Source organism: Eleginops maclovinus, chromosome 20 (assembly GCF_036324505.1).
Source record: "Eleginops maclovinus isolate JMC-PN-2008 ecotype Puerto Natales chromosome 20, JC_Emac_rtc_rv5, whole genome shotgun sequence".
Lineage (NCBI taxonomy): Eukaryota > Metazoa > Chordata > Actinopteri > Perciformes > Eleginopidae > Eleginops > Eleginops maclovinus.
Window position 1 is genome coordinate 3144545 of NC_086368.1, and position 16256 is coordinate 3160800.

The 16256-nt window shown below is 42.3% G+C and overlaps 1 long non-coding RNA gene across 2 annotated transcripts; it reads right to left on the reverse strand.

Annotated features, from left to right (window-relative positions):
- Window positions 1–9107: 9107 nt before the first annotated feature.
- LOC134882337 (uncharacterized) lies at window positions 9108–15811 on the reverse strand. Of its 2 annotated transcripts, none has more exons than XR_010168144.1 (2): window positions 15598–15811; window positions 9108–11319 (listed from the first exon to the last, which is right to left on the reverse strand). It is a non-coding gene; the product is annotated as an uncharacterized LOC134882337 (long non-coding RNA). The 2 variants fall into 2 exon arrangements; XR_010168145.1 differs by having other exon boundaries at window positions 9108–11335.
- Window positions 15812–16256: the final 445 nt, after the last annotated feature.

Below are 16256 nucleotides of genomic sequence, written 5' to 3' on the forward strand. Positions count from 1 at the left end.
ATCATCTGCAAAAAGCAGTGGTGCAATCCTTAGCCCACCGAACTGCAGACCCCCTCCCCCATGACCACGCCTAGAAATCCTGTCCATGAATATCACAAACAGGATTGGTGACAAAGCGCAGCCCTGGCGGAGGCCAACCCTCACCAGAAATCGGTCCGGCGTGCTACCGAGGACCCGGACACAGCCCTTGCTTTGAGAGTACAGAGATTGGATGGCCCTGAGTAGAGACCCCCTCACCCCATACTCCCGCAGCACCTCCCACAGTATCTCCCTGGGAACCCGGTCATACGCCTTCTCCAAATCCACAAAGCACATGTAGACCGAATCAGCGTACTCCCAGGCCCCCTCCAGGATCCTTACGAGAGTAAAAAGCTGGTCCGTCGTTCCACCACCAGGACGAAAACTGCATTGTTCCTCCTCAATCTGAGGTTCGACAATCGGCCGGACCCTCCTTTCCAGCACCTTAGAGTAAACTTTCCCAGGGAGGCTGAGTAATGTGATGCCTCTGTAATTGGCACACACCCTCTGATCCCCCTTTTTAAAGAGAGGAACCACCACCCCGGTCTGCCACTCCTTCGGTACTGTTTCCGACTTCCACGCAATGTTGATGAGACGTGTCAACCATGACAGTCCCTCAACACCCAGAGCCTTCAGCATTTCTGGGCAGATATCATCCACCCCCGGGGCTTTGCCACTGTGGAGCTGTTTAACTACCTCAGTGACTTCCCCCCGTGAGATTGGATTGATCCCCCTTTATACTCCAGCTCCGCCTCTAACATAGAGGGCGGAGTTGTCGGGTTCAGGAGTTCCTCAAACTGCTCCTTCCACCGCCCTAACACCCATCAGTTGAGGTCAACAGCGTCCCATCCTTACTGTACACAGTTTGGATGGTTCCCTGCTTCCCCCTCCTGAGGTGTAGGACTGTTTTCCAGAACAACTTTGGTGCCGACCGAAATTCCTTCTCCATGGCTTCTCAGAACTTCTCCCACACCCGCTGCTTTGCCTCGGTCACGCCTGAGGCTGCTGACCTTCGGGCCCGTCGATACCTTGCAACTGCGTCAGGAGTACCCAGGGATAACATATCCTGGAAGGCCTCCTTCTTCAGTCGGACGGCTTCCCTGACCACCGGTTTCCACCAGGAGGTCCGAGGGTTACCGCCCCTTGAGGCACCTAAGACCTTGAGACCGCAGCTCCCCGCCGCAGCTTCAGCAATAGAGGCTTTGAACACCGCCCACTCAGGTTCAATGTCCCCAGCCTCCACAGGGATGCCTGAAAAGCTCCGCCGGAGGTGTGAGTTGAAGGCCTCCTTGACTTGGGACTCCTCCAGATGTTCCCAGTTCACCCGCACTACACGTAAGGGCTTACCAGGTCTGTCCAGAGGCTTCCTCTGCCGTTCGACCCAACTCACCACCAGATGGTGATCAGTTGACAACTCCGCCCCTCTCTTCACCGAGTGTCCAAAACATGCGACCTCAGGTCCGATGATACGATAACAAAATCAATCATGGACCTTCTGCCAAGGGTGCTCTGGTACCACGTACACTTATGAGCATCCTTATGTTCGAACATGGTGTTTGTTATGGCCAATCCATGACTAGCACAGAAGTCCAGTAGCAAACCACCACTCCGGTTCAGATCAGGGGGGCCGTTCCTCCCAATCACGCCCCTCCAAGTGTCTCCATCATTGCCAACGTGTGCATTGAAGTCTCCCAGCAAGACTAAGGAGTCCCCTTCAGGAGCCCCATACAGGACTCTTTTCAGGGTCTCCAAGAAGGCCGAATACTCTGAACTGCTGTTTGGTGTATAAGCACACACAACAGTCAGAGTTTTCCCCCCCATAACCCGCAGGCGTAGGGAGGCGACCCTCTCGCCCACTGGGGTAAACTCCAACAAAGTGGCACTCAACCAGGGGCTTGTGAGTATCCCCACACCCGCTCAGTGTCACACACCTTGGGCAACTCCGGAGAAGAATACAGTCCAATCAAGAAGTAAGGTTCCAGAGCTGACGCTGTGCGTAGAGGTGAGCCCCACCAGATCCAACTGGTAATGCTCCACCTCCCGTTCAAGCTCCGGCTCCTTCCCCCCCAGAGAGGTGACATTCCACGTCCCCAAAGCCAGCTTCTGTCCCCTGGGTCTGGTCCGTCACCCTTCTGACAGCGCACCCAACCCCATCGCTGTTTCCCGCAGGTGGTGGGCCCGTGTAACATAATATGTGAAGTACATGTTCATGGCAGCGGTTTAAGTACAAAAACAGTCTGTACTCCCTCTGTCCTCATTAAACACACACACACACCAAGTGTGAATTGAGTTGGTCTGAGTGTTGGCGAGGTTATCAAAACTTAGACAGCTTACACACAGACGCCTGTCATTATAGTCTGATTATATTTACCACAAGTTATTTTTCCTCCTGTCCTGTGCAGCTCTGGTCTGCTCTCTGTTAGGGAGCTGAACACACTCTGGAGTTGACAGGCTGTGATCTGTGTAATTAATCACTAACAATGGCGCGCTCATCCCCCCTCAGAGTTTCCCAGGCCTGAAAGGATGCACAGTTGGAATGTGACAGAGCAAACATTGTCTGGCAATCAGCACGAAAAGCAGGACCTGAGTGTTGGTGAATACGGGGCAGATGTGGCAGCGCTGCATACAGGGCTATAGCTCAGGAGGCTGCAACGGTTCAAAATTCCTCTCCAGATGCTGGGACAGAAGCTTTCAGCAGACACTAAACTCCACTGACCTCTGGACACAAAGAGTGTGTTTTTGAGAGAGAAAAGACTAATTTTCTCTGGCAATGTGCTTAAACCAGAGTGCTGTTACTGATATGTACATGGGCGCCACTTTGTAAGAAAAAGTGGTGTGATTTTTTTCTTGCATGGCTCCCCCAAACAACAGATATGGTACATGCATATGTTTACATACTTTTTATGACATCTAGTGCAGTAACTATGCTGCGCTGGTGCAAAGCTGGAGCAACGATTGCTTTACTATTCTCTATTAAATTATTACTAATATTAAACGTGTCGCAGGTCCAAGCTGCACCCCTTGGTTTACCAGAGACACAGAAAAAAAGTGAGAACAGTCCTCCAGATTGTTCATGTTCTCTTGTGCTAATAAACCTCTCAAATTGTACAATTATTTGTGAAAACTATTTTCAGAACTATTTTAAACAATGCAAACAAGCAACCCATTAAACCCCACACCCTACTCCACCCCTCCACCAGTTATTCTGGAAACAGTCCATGTCCCGGAGTTGAACTATCCTAATATTAACCTTAAAATGACGGGTGCATGTTGAAAACTATTTGTATTTGGGTTTAATATTGTTAAATCACCCCAAAATGCTGCTGTGTGGAGTGTGTCATGATAAGGCCTCTTATCAGCCATGAGATAACACTATGTGCTAGCTCATAGCCTACTATTAGCCACTTAAAAGTATGTTTTAAAAAAGCAACAATCCAAACTATGGAGTTTGGATAATTGTATAGAAAAGGTCAGGACAGTATCACAAAATGACAGTTCATGAACAGCAGCACACCACTCTGCGGTACTGGTGGCAGGGGGGGCTAACTGAGGGTCAGAGATCATGTATCTAATGGAGGAAAAATTGTTTTTGCAACCGTCCTCAGGGCATATCTGCACTGCATTAGTAGAGAATAACGATCGTATTATTAAGTAATTATTAGATTTCTCATGATACAATATATTTAAAGGATGATAATGGTTTACATCTCGTCACCTTTTCAGCTTTCAAGTCATCCCAAATGATGCAATTCCAAGAGTATTTCTAGACCCCATAATGCAAATAATGGGTGACAATAACAGATTAGTGCACCTAATGCATCCAACCATTGTTATGCAACATGTTATATCAAGTGCATTCAGCTCTTAGCTCTTTCAGGGAGACTGCAAAGCTGTCCATCTCTTAACTTCTTCCGGAGTGTTTCAGTGCAAAGGACAGGCAGAAAGATATTCAACAGTGTCACCAAGTGGTGAAATAAGTATAACACAAAGCATGCATTTACTTTGATTTAAACAATCAAAACTGATTATTGAAAACTATAACCTAATAAATACTTTCAACAGATATATCTGCTATTGTCTCCGGAGAGCTTGGAGCTTTATGACCTGAGGATGGTTTTTCTCAACCGTTCCAAAGTAATTATAAAGGGTGGGCTTTGTAGAATGACTTTATATTTTATAAATGAGTATCAATTTGATTGTATTAGATTTGACTAATATCAGGAAGAAGCTTTTAAAGCACACTTTAATACAACAAAGGGTTTACCATGTTTGAATCCTTCTCAGGTTGAAGTGTGATGAGGTGGATCTGCTTATACAGTATATATTATATCTGCTTTTATGCTGTTTAATTCACTGTATAATAATCCATAATATTTAAGATGCACATGTTTTAAAAAATACTTATCTGCCAAATGGAAATACTCAAGTGCAAATACCTGAAAAGTACTTAAGCAGGATGAGAAAATACTTTCCCCCCCTTTAACCACACAGTTTATTATTGGATGTGCGTCTACAAATTAAATTTGTAACCTTGTTATGTATTTGACTAGATTAACTAACATTTCCTGTTGGCACCGTTATCGTACATTTTGCATTATTTTAACAGGTAGCCTCTAAGACTCCAAAACAAACACTTTTGACTGCAGCACAGATCCAAACGTGAACCAGTTTTCTTTTTTTTTTAAATGTTTCTTTTATATAATTTTATTTTTACAGGATGAGTTGGGGTAAGATTACAATAATACAAGATTTCATGACACCAATAATTTAATTAACACAAAACAATACTTAAATGAGACAGTGCTAATTAATGGGAAACATTTAAAGTATATGAAGAAGATTATAAATATATAAGAGAACAGAGTTAATGAAATGGTTAAGTTATAGTTCATCCCCACTCGTGTTTTTAAAACAAACAAACAAATAAGACGATAAGGGAATGAAGCTGATCATCTCTGTGTTTCATGATCTAACTGAAGCGACCACTAGGTGGAGACTGACACCATCACGGTTTCTGACAGTCCACTGCAGCTGTAAACACTCGCATCTTCATCAGCAGGTATTCATGACCAGCGTTTGGAAGGCTTACATAAAAAATGTATTCTGCTGCAATTATAACATACCAGTTAAGAAAAGTAATCAATAACTTAATCTTAGTTTCAAAATATGAAAGTAATTTGACCTGATTACCTTCTGTTATATCAGCTTAATGTACAGTATCACAAGTAAAAGTACTCAATATGCATACTGGGGCCTTTCAAAATATTATATTTGTTATATATGATTATAATATCCTTTTTTTTTTAATCACTAACAAATATATATCAGGCCGTTATAATGTTGTAGTTTGTCAATGTGAAGCCAATGTTAGATCATAAATTAAAATACTGGTTTGCAAGTAACCAGTTCAAAGAGCCTGTCCTGTAAAAAAAAATCGACCAAATAAGTCGATTGGTCAAGCAGCTTATTACGACCTGAAGTCACGTTTTAATGAGTTTGACCTCTAGTGGTCGTGTAAGAAACAACACACACACACACACACACACACACACACACACACACACACACACACACACACACACACACACACACACACACACACACACACACACACACACACACACACACACACACACACACACACACACACACACACACTTTTACTGTGTAACGGTTGAAAATATGAACTGGGCTTTAAACTAAAGACTCAGCCGTAAGTGGCGTCGACAGTGACAACATTGGAATTTAGCATGCAAAATATGCGGGATGTGTACGGCCCATAGACTGTAATATATACAGTCTATGGTACGGCCGCGTTCCGGTGCACTCCGGCAGCACTAAAAGCCTGATGAACCGTTACCATATACCAGGGATTCCCAGAGTGTGGTGCGCGCGCTGCCACCAAGGGCCTGCGCGAGATGAAAAATGTAATGGTGGTCTGGTGTAAAAATATTACACAGTGTTGTTTTTTAAGTGGGATTTTTCCATAGGCTACAATAAAAAACAGGAACAATAAACATTTCCTTTGTAATCTCTTTTATTTAAAATCAAAAAACTATAATTTGTTAGTTTTTGATAGAAACGTAGAAGAAGACAGCCGCTGTCCACCCAAGATGCAAGCCCACCCGTCGCATTAATATGTGTAAGTATTTGTCGGTATTGATATTATTGCTACAAATATAGGCCTACTGGGAATACTCACACATCATCCTTCCCGTCACCCACCCCCACTCCCTCTCTCGCTGCCGGCTGAGCGACTTTTGCGCTGCCATGCCCACCCACACATGCACGCGCCACACCAGACGTGCTTTGGACTGGACCAGTAATGGATGGCCTAGCAGGGCTTCATCTGAAGCTATGTCAGCCACCAGGAAGTGTATGCTAACTTGGCGTTGGTTTAACTGGACAGGGAAGATAGCTTCACCGAGTACAGGTATGTCACCCGGACCGATACCAACAACAGACGTAACAACTGATTGCTGGAGAGGAGGCCGGACCTCTGGGTGAATAGCTTCGTAGTGATGCAGAGCTAACACACCTTTCCGTGCACCACTGTCCAAAACAGCACACACTTCCAGTCCGTTTATAAGCATGAGAAGGCTCATTTCTTGATTCTGTGTTTTAAGGTGGAGCACAGTGGGGTCAGTAATTTCAGGAAATGCTGAAAACACTTGGGCTTTTGTTGTTTTCTTTGGTGAGGGGCAATTCCTCCTCATGTGACCTAATCCTGAACAGTTATGACAACGAATCTCCTCCCAGTTGATGTCTTTACGGCCTTTTTGTTTGTTGCGTGTGACTTTTGGGTTAGAGAAGGTGTGTTGGGGATATGGGCTGGAGTTAGCAGGCTCAGGCTTCCATCTGGGTCCCGGGGATGTGGCTGCAGTCTCTGCTATTTCCCTGACGACAGCAGCACAGGGCCTCCGTTCAGTGACGTTGTGTGCCCCTGGGTGCATGCGGCTAGTGACATAAAGCGCAGCCTGCTTGGTGGTTCCATGGCGAACTGCTTCCCACCCTCATAGATCTTTTGTTTGAGGATGTTCAAAAGGTTCTCAATAGGGTTGAGGTCAGGGTAAGATGGAGGCCACACCATAAGTTTCTCTTCTTTTATTTCCATAGCAGCCAATGACACAGAGGTAATCTTTGCAGCATGACATGGTGCATTGTCATGCATGAAGATGATTTTACTACGGAAGGCACGGTTCTTCTTTTTGTACCACGGAAGTCAGTCCGAAACTCTATATACCTTTCATTTCCAAACCTTCATGGACCCTAAAGGGGCCTACCAGCTCTCTCCCCATGATTTCGGCCCAAAACATGACTCCGCCACCTCCTTGCTGACGTCGCAGCCTTGTTGGGACATGGTGGCCATCCACCACCTATCCACTAATCCATCCATGGACCTTCTAGGGTTGCACGGCACTCATTAGTAAACAAGACTCATTTGAAAATGAGTCTTCATGTATTTCTGAGCCCACTGCAACCATTTCTGCTTGTGGGCATTGTTTGGGGTGGCCGAATAGTAGGTTTAAGCACAACAGCAAACCTCTGGAGGATCCTACACCTTGAGGTTCACGGGACTCCAGAGGCACCAGCGGCTTCAGATACCTGTTTGCTGCTTTGTAATGGCTTTTTAGCAGCTGCTTTCCTAATCCAATGAATTTGTCTGGCAGAAACCTTCCTCATTATGCCTTTATCTGCCTGAACCCGTCTGTGCTCTGAATCAGCCACAAATCTCTTCACAGTAAGATGATCAGGCTTAAGTTTTGGTGAAATATCTAATGTTTTCATACCTTGTCCAATGTATTGCACTATTTGACGCTTTTCGGCAGCAGAGAGATCCTTTTTCTTTCCCATATTGCTTGAAACCTGTGGCCTGCTTAATAATGTGGAACGTCCTTCTTAAGTAGTTTTCCTTTGATTGGGCTCACCTGGCGAACTGATTATCACAGGTGTCTGAGATTGATTTCCATGATCCAAAGAGCCCTGAGACACAATACCATCCATGAGTTTAATTGAAAAACAAAACATTCAATGTTTATGACACTTAAATGCCGCACACACCCTCACACAAAAACTCAGATGTATTGCGTCATTAACGGGAAGTTATTAATAATTTCCATCTCTTGACTACAGCAGACATCTGTAGTCATTTATTCTATGAAACAGACCTTGGAAGTTTTATTAAGGGAAAATCGTGAATTCAGATAATAATGATTGTGAGTCATTTTGATCATCACAGATGGGGGGGGGGGTCCCCCAGCAATAAGTTTCATATCTACAGTGCCTTGCAAAAGTGTTCACCCCCCTCGGCTTTTTATCTGTTTTGTTACAACCTGTAATTTAAATGTTTTTAATCTGAATTGTATGTGATGGATCTGCACAAAATAGTCTAAGTTGGTGAAGTAAATGAGAAAAATATATATAAAAAATAAACAACTGAACATTGGCATGTGCATATGTATTCACCCCCTTTGCTATGAAGCCCCTAAAAAGTTCTGGGGCAACCAATTACCTTCAGAAGCCACATAATTAGTGAAATGAAGTCTACCTGTGTGCAATCTAAGTGTCACATGATCTGTCAGTATAAACACCTTGTCTGCAAGGCCCCATAGGCTGCAACACCACTAAGCAAGAGACATCAAACCAAGAAGAACAAGGAGCTCTCCAAACAAGTCAGGGACAAAGTTATTGAGAAATACAAGTCAGGGTTGGGTTATAACAAATATCCACATCTTTGATGATCCCCCGGAGCACCGTCAAATCCATAATCTTCAACTGGAAAGAACATGGGACCACAACAAACCTGCCAAGACAGGGCCGCCCACCAAAACTCACAGACTGGGCAAGGAGGGCATTAATCAGAGAGGCAACAGAGAGACCAAAGGTCACCCTGAAGGAGCTGCAGAGTTCCACAGCAGAGACTGGAGTGTCTGTGCATAGGACCACAATAAGCCGTACACTCCATAGAGCTGGGCTTTATGGAAGAATGGCCAGAAAACCATTACGTAGTGTTAAAAATAAGAAGGCATGTGGTGGAAACTTCTGAAGCAATGGAGACAAAACTCAGAGAGACACTGGAGAGCAGGAACTTGATGGCAAACACTGTTGGGTTTATTCAAAGTTATGGCCGGAGAATTGACAAGATATTTACTGTAGACACGAGTTGCCGCAGCGGTTGCCAAACCAATTCTGAAGATCTCGACAATACGAAGAAGTTTTAACTAGTTCCAAATGAGTAATCAACATTATTCAAACGTCAGACTAAACAAGCTCGAACAATACGATTAACTTAAACTGTCATCTAGTTCACAGATAAGGTGTTTACCGTGGCATAACAATAGATTAAATAAAGCCAATCTTAGGTCAGCTTGAGCTTTTACCCACTGTGGGAACAACAAGGCTTTGGAAGCCCAGGCTGCCCCTCCTTAATGCAGATAACAGCACCTGCAAGGCCGTAGAGCCAGGTCAGAGGAGGACAGAGAGAAGAGATGTAAATGAGCTCAAGATTTACAAGCTTACACAAAATATTCCCTAACAGTTCTTCTCTTTTTATCAATTTTGATAACTTAATAAACCGTAATCTCAAATTTGTGTGGACTTGTAAAAATGAGACTCTTCAGAAAGGTTGTTGGCATTCTACAAATTGTTGCAAACAATCAATATTTCACATTGCACCAGTCACAATACAAATCATCTTGCAACAGTGTTCTGGAGCATCTTCTTTAAAGCACAGTGATAAACCTACAGGAAATTCACAGTGACATAACAACATGAGCATTTAAAGTTTTAATAAGTTTTATCATTAATTATTTGTTGTCGCTTATCTTTATCAGATTATCCTTAATTGTTTTACTTATTTATTTACTTTGAAGCTATAAATCTATAAATCAAAACTGAGCTACAGTTGTAAGCTGAACACTAGTCAGTATATCATTAACATTACTTAATTCAGGCAACAGTTAAAATCAATCAGTGCAGAAATTGTAAGGCTGAAGTGCCACTCCACCTATGATTACAATTATGTTTATTTTGCTCAAAATAAAAATCAAATCAATGCTATTTCATTCTAGTCAAAGTCAAGGAAGCAAAGTTTATCAAATCAATGTTATTTCAAAATCTGAAAAGGAAAAGTTAAATAATTTAAATAACATGTTTAACAATCTCAAGAAGAAAAGGCAAACCCTGGAAAGGAAGGATTAAGCATTCTTAAAACTTGAATTCATAGATACATGTATCATTGTAAATGCTACAACTGATCTGTACCAAACTAACTCAATCAATTACTTTTGATTAGCCATACATAGCCGAAAATGTACTTGTGGTACTTTGAAAGGGTTTGTGTTTATCTAATGTTGAATATGGGATATCCATTTTTAAGATTATCATTCTCTAATTGGAGGAACAATTATGCTGAGTCATTGTTATATAAATGATTATACATACATTAGTTTTAGTTTGTGTTGTTAAGTCAGATTTTTTAGATGATATTAACATTATCTGTGATAATATTGCAAATATCTTATCGTTCAATATCCTATAATCAGAAAACAGTTTATTTATGTATTTTTATTTTGAAAGTGTAACCTGATCTGACAAAATATATTAATAACCACTATGTTTGGTCATTGGAAATATAGAAACAATCATTCATTGTACTTCTGGAAACTGTTTATTCAATTCAGAGTTCATCTTTGTACGAGAGCTGGAAAAATAAACAGTCTCTCCGACTTGTTCTCCTCCTCTCTTTAGGAAACCTTTCTGAGTGTCTGGTGTGTAAAGGCATCCTGACACTGTGGATTAGCACTGAGGTGCTGATTGATTAAAACTCTTCTTCATCAGAACGAAAGCCTTATTTCAACCCCCCCCCCCAATTGCTCTTTAGTGTGGCTCATTCAATGAGCTCTGTAGTGGACCCCTCCAGTGAAACAGAGGCTCATCCGCCTGTATTCCTCCTGCTATCAATGGTGAGAGCAGGGCCACTGCGTATTCCACGTGGCGCATCCAGGTGTCCCCCCATGATAGGAGAGATTGGCAAAACAATATATTCCTCCAAGAAAACATGGATCCTCGTATTATAGAAGCCTCCGAACCCGACCTCCGAATCCGACCTCCGAACCCGACCTCGTCCTGCAGCAGGCTGGAGCCCACCGAGCAGAATGTGAAGAGAACAAACCCCTCTCATCTCGCCTCGGCATCGTGCTTCCTTGCAGGTGGCTGGAGGGGCTCTTTGCACCTGGACAGTGTGGACCCTTCCTGTCTCACCCTTGGCCTTGAGAGCAGTCCTGGTTATCTGGACCCCACCTGATAGGGATGTTTTCTGATAGATGACAACTCAAATAATTGGATCAGCACATTATCATTGAATTCAGAGAGGACAGGCCCCTCAGATTGCTTTGGGAGCCTTCCTGACACATGCACATGCTTATTTAGAAAGTTTTGTGTTAGTCATTTAACATGCAAGAATCAAATACTATCAGTCCACAGAAGATACATGTTATTGTAGTTAAAGGTGAGCTAGTCCCTGTGGATACGCCCCCTTCTCAAAGATTCTAAATGTTATATTAGATCACCGTTTACCGTTTGATAAAGAGTATTAGTTTACCAGGAAATAGATTTTCCCTTTTCTTACATATGTTACTCAGTGTGACATATGAAATAATAACTCAGGAGTTGATTTAAGCATGACATAGATAGCTAATGTACAATAGAGCAGCCTCAGTATCACCTGCGTGCAGCTTGTTACAAACTCAATGGTGAGAAACAAATATTATGCAAAAAAAAGACCAGAGCATATCAGGAGGCAGAGCTGCATCCCCTTCACATCTGTCTTATTACTGATGGCATAGCATGGACGATATTGGGTGTCTGACGGGGGTCATTGCTGAGAAATTTCAAACCAAATCAAAACCCTAAATTTGAAAACCAGTTTGCATTACTCCATTTAAGGTGACATAACCATAGGAAACAATAAGAGCTAATTGTGTTTGTAAGATGAGAATCTATGAATTGAAATGTTAGAGCTGAACACAATGGTTGTACTGGAGCCTGGCTTTCATGCAATCTTCAATTTTACTGGGTGGAAGCAGTGTCTATAATGTGAGATCAAAACTAGACATTAAGAGGCCCCTGACCTTATGCCTATTTTTATCAATACAAAGAAATATTAGGGGCTTTTAACAGCTCACCATCAAACAGGCATCCTGTGCATAGCAATGTGAATAGCCTTAAAAATAAAACCACTCTGCGGTAACGAGAGTCATGTATCTGAACCAAAATGCCCGTGGTGCTGATGTGAGAGCGCAGCTTCCAAGTCCTTAAAGCAGATGTCCTGCTTTCAGTTCATGTCCCAGTGGGGGGGAGCAGACCCATGTGGGACATTATCAATGGCTGAATTGTTCATGTGCTTCCTGAGTCTTTGGAGGAAGCATAGATCAGGAGTGTCACCCTCTGTGGTGAATGTCATTGCAAGTAGAGCAGCATAGAAACTCTGTGACTCAGCCAGACCCTAGCAGGGGCAGAACTGAATGTCTTACTGGGAAGTGGAGCCGTCCAAGGCCATAGACAAAATGGATCCACGTACTAACACAAAGGGACACAAGGTCATGAATGTCTCTCTTTACCTTTGGACTATTTGTAAAATCAAGATATTAGAAAATAATGTTGAACCACTAATCCACCATCCTGAGAAATGTAGAGTCACTATAAAGAATTACTAATGGATTGAAGTCAAACTCAAATTAACATTAGAACTAAAGTCAGTCAAAAGAATGGACTTGTGCGAATCAGAATCTAATCAATACACCATCTGAACCAGCTCTGCAGAGAAAGGGACAACAAGGATAGGTTCATTACAGGAGCGTTAAAACACCTCAACATGCACACTTCTCTAGTTGTGATGAGAGGACAGGTCTAATGTTTTGAACACAATTATCATGTAAAAGTCATTTATTCATATTATTTTATTACCCCATTTAATGTAAGAATTCATTTTGAATTAAAACTCCAAAGCAAACAACAATTATCAATGTGGATAAGTAAATACTTATTTAAAGAATGTGGAGACAAGTTCAGCAGTCCCAACACCGTACACACACCCAGCGTTAAGGAATGTGAAAACGATGGTGTGTGTGCGTGTGTGTGTGTGTGTGTGTGTGTGTGTGTGTGTGTGTGTGTGTGTGTGTGTGTGTGTGTGTGTATGTGTGTGTGTGTGTGTGTGTGTGTGTGTGTGTGTGTGTGTGTGTGTGTGTGTGTGTGTATTTTGTTTTTTTAACAGCTTGTCCGCACAAGGTTAAAACATTTGGGACGGCTGTAAGAACTTGAAGTGCCTATTATGAAAACACTTTGATGCTTAGACTAAACTAAGAGGAACATGGGTTGGAAAATGTACACTTTTTAACATGACTGTAAAATGATGAATTACATTTGATATGACTTTCTTTATTAGAATTAGATTTGGTTTGAGTAGAACATTTAAAAGTATTTGGCTCACTACACAAAGTGATGCTAATCTCTGTCTCTTATGATTTGGAAGATTCATAAAAAGTTTAGGCCTGTGGAGGAGAGGCCATTGGATAACAACAATATATGTACCTTTATCCTTTAATTACTTATTGTTAAGAGATTGCAAGATTAGACTTTTTCAAGAATTAGTCAATTCATTTAATGACAATAATAACAGAAACATAACATTGATATAGTGCCTTTCTTACACTTTGTAACTTTATTTTAGTTGTTATAAATTGTTGATATGGTGCCGTTTATTTTGATCTACTGTTAAAATGTTGCACTCAAAAAACACACATATTGAAGTACATATATTAGAATATATGGATCCTTGCTTTTACAAGGGAGCTTACAGCTTTAGTTATTTTCTTTTTTTCTAAGATTGGTTTCAGGAAACTTAAAGTATTCTCAAAGATGAATTATAATTAACTCTTTGAATTAAATTAAAGTCTAAGGCGACCAAATGTGTTGATATGAGAAACAATTTCAAGCATTTTAATATAGAATGTTAAACTATATTCAAACTAATTGAACTTTAACTTATATTAATTATCTGATTCCAGTGGCCAGTTGGAACAGATAATCAACAAAGTTTTTATATTCTGCCACAACAGGGCAAAATGTTTCTACACTGAATCCTATTCTGTCTGAATCTAGTTCTGTCTTCATCGTCTTTGATTTGGAATCTGTTCAATACATAAAGTCTATCATTATTACCATACAATATATAGACTAAGAACAAATGAAAAATAAAATAATATAAAATTGAGCTAGGACATATGACAGATTTTGCAACCCTGGTTTCCTCAGGCAGGTCGTACCAGGACCAGCACTGATGCCTCTGAGGACCTCAGGGTGCAGGACGGGGCCTAGGGCTTTACAAAAGGTCACAAACATAACTTCACAGCCTCACAGGGCCTTAAAGTCAACACTCACATCTTAAAACTGATTCTTAGAGCAATATAATCTAATTTTCTTCTTACATCTGGACTGATTTATTATTAGTACTTACAAGTCATGCACGAGACGGCGGTTAGACAAACCAACATAGACCCCCGATACAAACAATCAGGCAAACAACATGAACTCTCAATAAACCACAGTGCGTCAGCAAGTTCACTCAATTTGATCACATGTAAGGGGTTTCAGAGGGGGCAGGGTTGGTCTCCAGGTGTGATACCACCATTTTTCACACTCGATCCGTCCCAGAAGAGCATCCAAGAGCAATAACCAGCTTATCCTCTTGCGACCCACATTAACCTACACGCTAATGAGTTCTATGTCCCCCCGATCAGGAGACACAGACTTCTATCACCCCACAGTCCTCTTTCCATCCAGCACCACACAGTTAGTTGTAGTCTTTCTCAGACCAGCTCTATCCACTAGAGATCAAGTTCATAATCAACGATGAAACACACCTGATTTCAGAAACTCGCATGCCACCTCACACCAGTAACCAATTAGCCTATCATTTTATTTCTGCACCCCCAAGCTGCCCAACCCTCCAGCAAGTAGGAGCCGGGAAACAGTCAGGCTGTGCCTTTGGACCCCCTAGGTATGGGAGTGGTGGAGTGAGTAAGAGTTTGGGCCCAGGCTGTGCACTCCCTCCCAACGACACTTTCCAGGTATTTCAGAGTCGGTACAGTGTCTGCCCACACCTCCGTAATTGAAAGCTGGAGCGGTGTCTAGGGAGGCGATATATGTGGATATCTCAAGCTGTTTCTCATAAACTGTGTGTGCTGACCGCTGAAACCACCATCATTTGGGATTTATAAACATTAGTTTAATAAACCGTCTTTGCAACCAGAAGTTTCTCTTAATCTTACTCTGTTTATTAAGGTTTGTTTGAACAGGAGCTGTGTGTGTGTGAAAGGCACGTGTGCCCCCCGCAGCACACCCAGAGGAACTCAGCCAGGACAGAGTCCCCAGACACCGACATCCTAGGCGTTAGAAAGCCTCAAATGTCCAGTAGCCAAAATCAAACAAAGCAATTCTATAGAGGTACTTTTAGGATACCGTCAATCACAGATACTGGCGAGGCAATGTTCAAAAGCAAGAGTTTGAAATCACACTTACCAGTTCTGATGATGTGTTGGTATCCTGCCGACAACGCCAACTTGTGGTGGAAACTCTGTAGCAATGGAGACGAAACAGAGAGACGCTGGAGAGCAGGAACTTGATGGCAAAACACTGTTGGGTTTATTCGGAGTTGCGGCCGGAGAATTGACAAGACATTTACTGTAGACACGAGTTGCCACAGTGGTTGCCAAACCAATTCTGAAGATCTCGACAATACGAAGAGGTTTTAACTAGTTCCAAATGAGTAATCAATATTCTTCAAACGTCAGACTAAACAAGCTCGAACAATAGGATTAACTTAAACTGTCATCTAGGTCAGAGATAAGGTGTTTACCGGTGCATGGTGGGCCAGATAAACTGGAGCTAGCTGTCCCTAAACAATAAAGCCAATCTTAGGTCAGCTTGAGCTTGTACCAACTGTAGGAACAACAAGGCTTCGAAAGCCCAGGCTGCCCCTCCTTAATGAAGATAACAGCACCTGCAAGACCATAGAGCCAGGTCAGAGGAGGACAGAGAGGAAGAGATGCAAATGAGCTCAAGATTTACAAGCTTACACAAAATATTCTCTAACAACGCACGTTTTGAGTTTGCCAAAAGGCATGAGGCCGACTCCCTAAATGTATGGCAGAAGGTGCTCTGTTCAGATGAGACTAAAA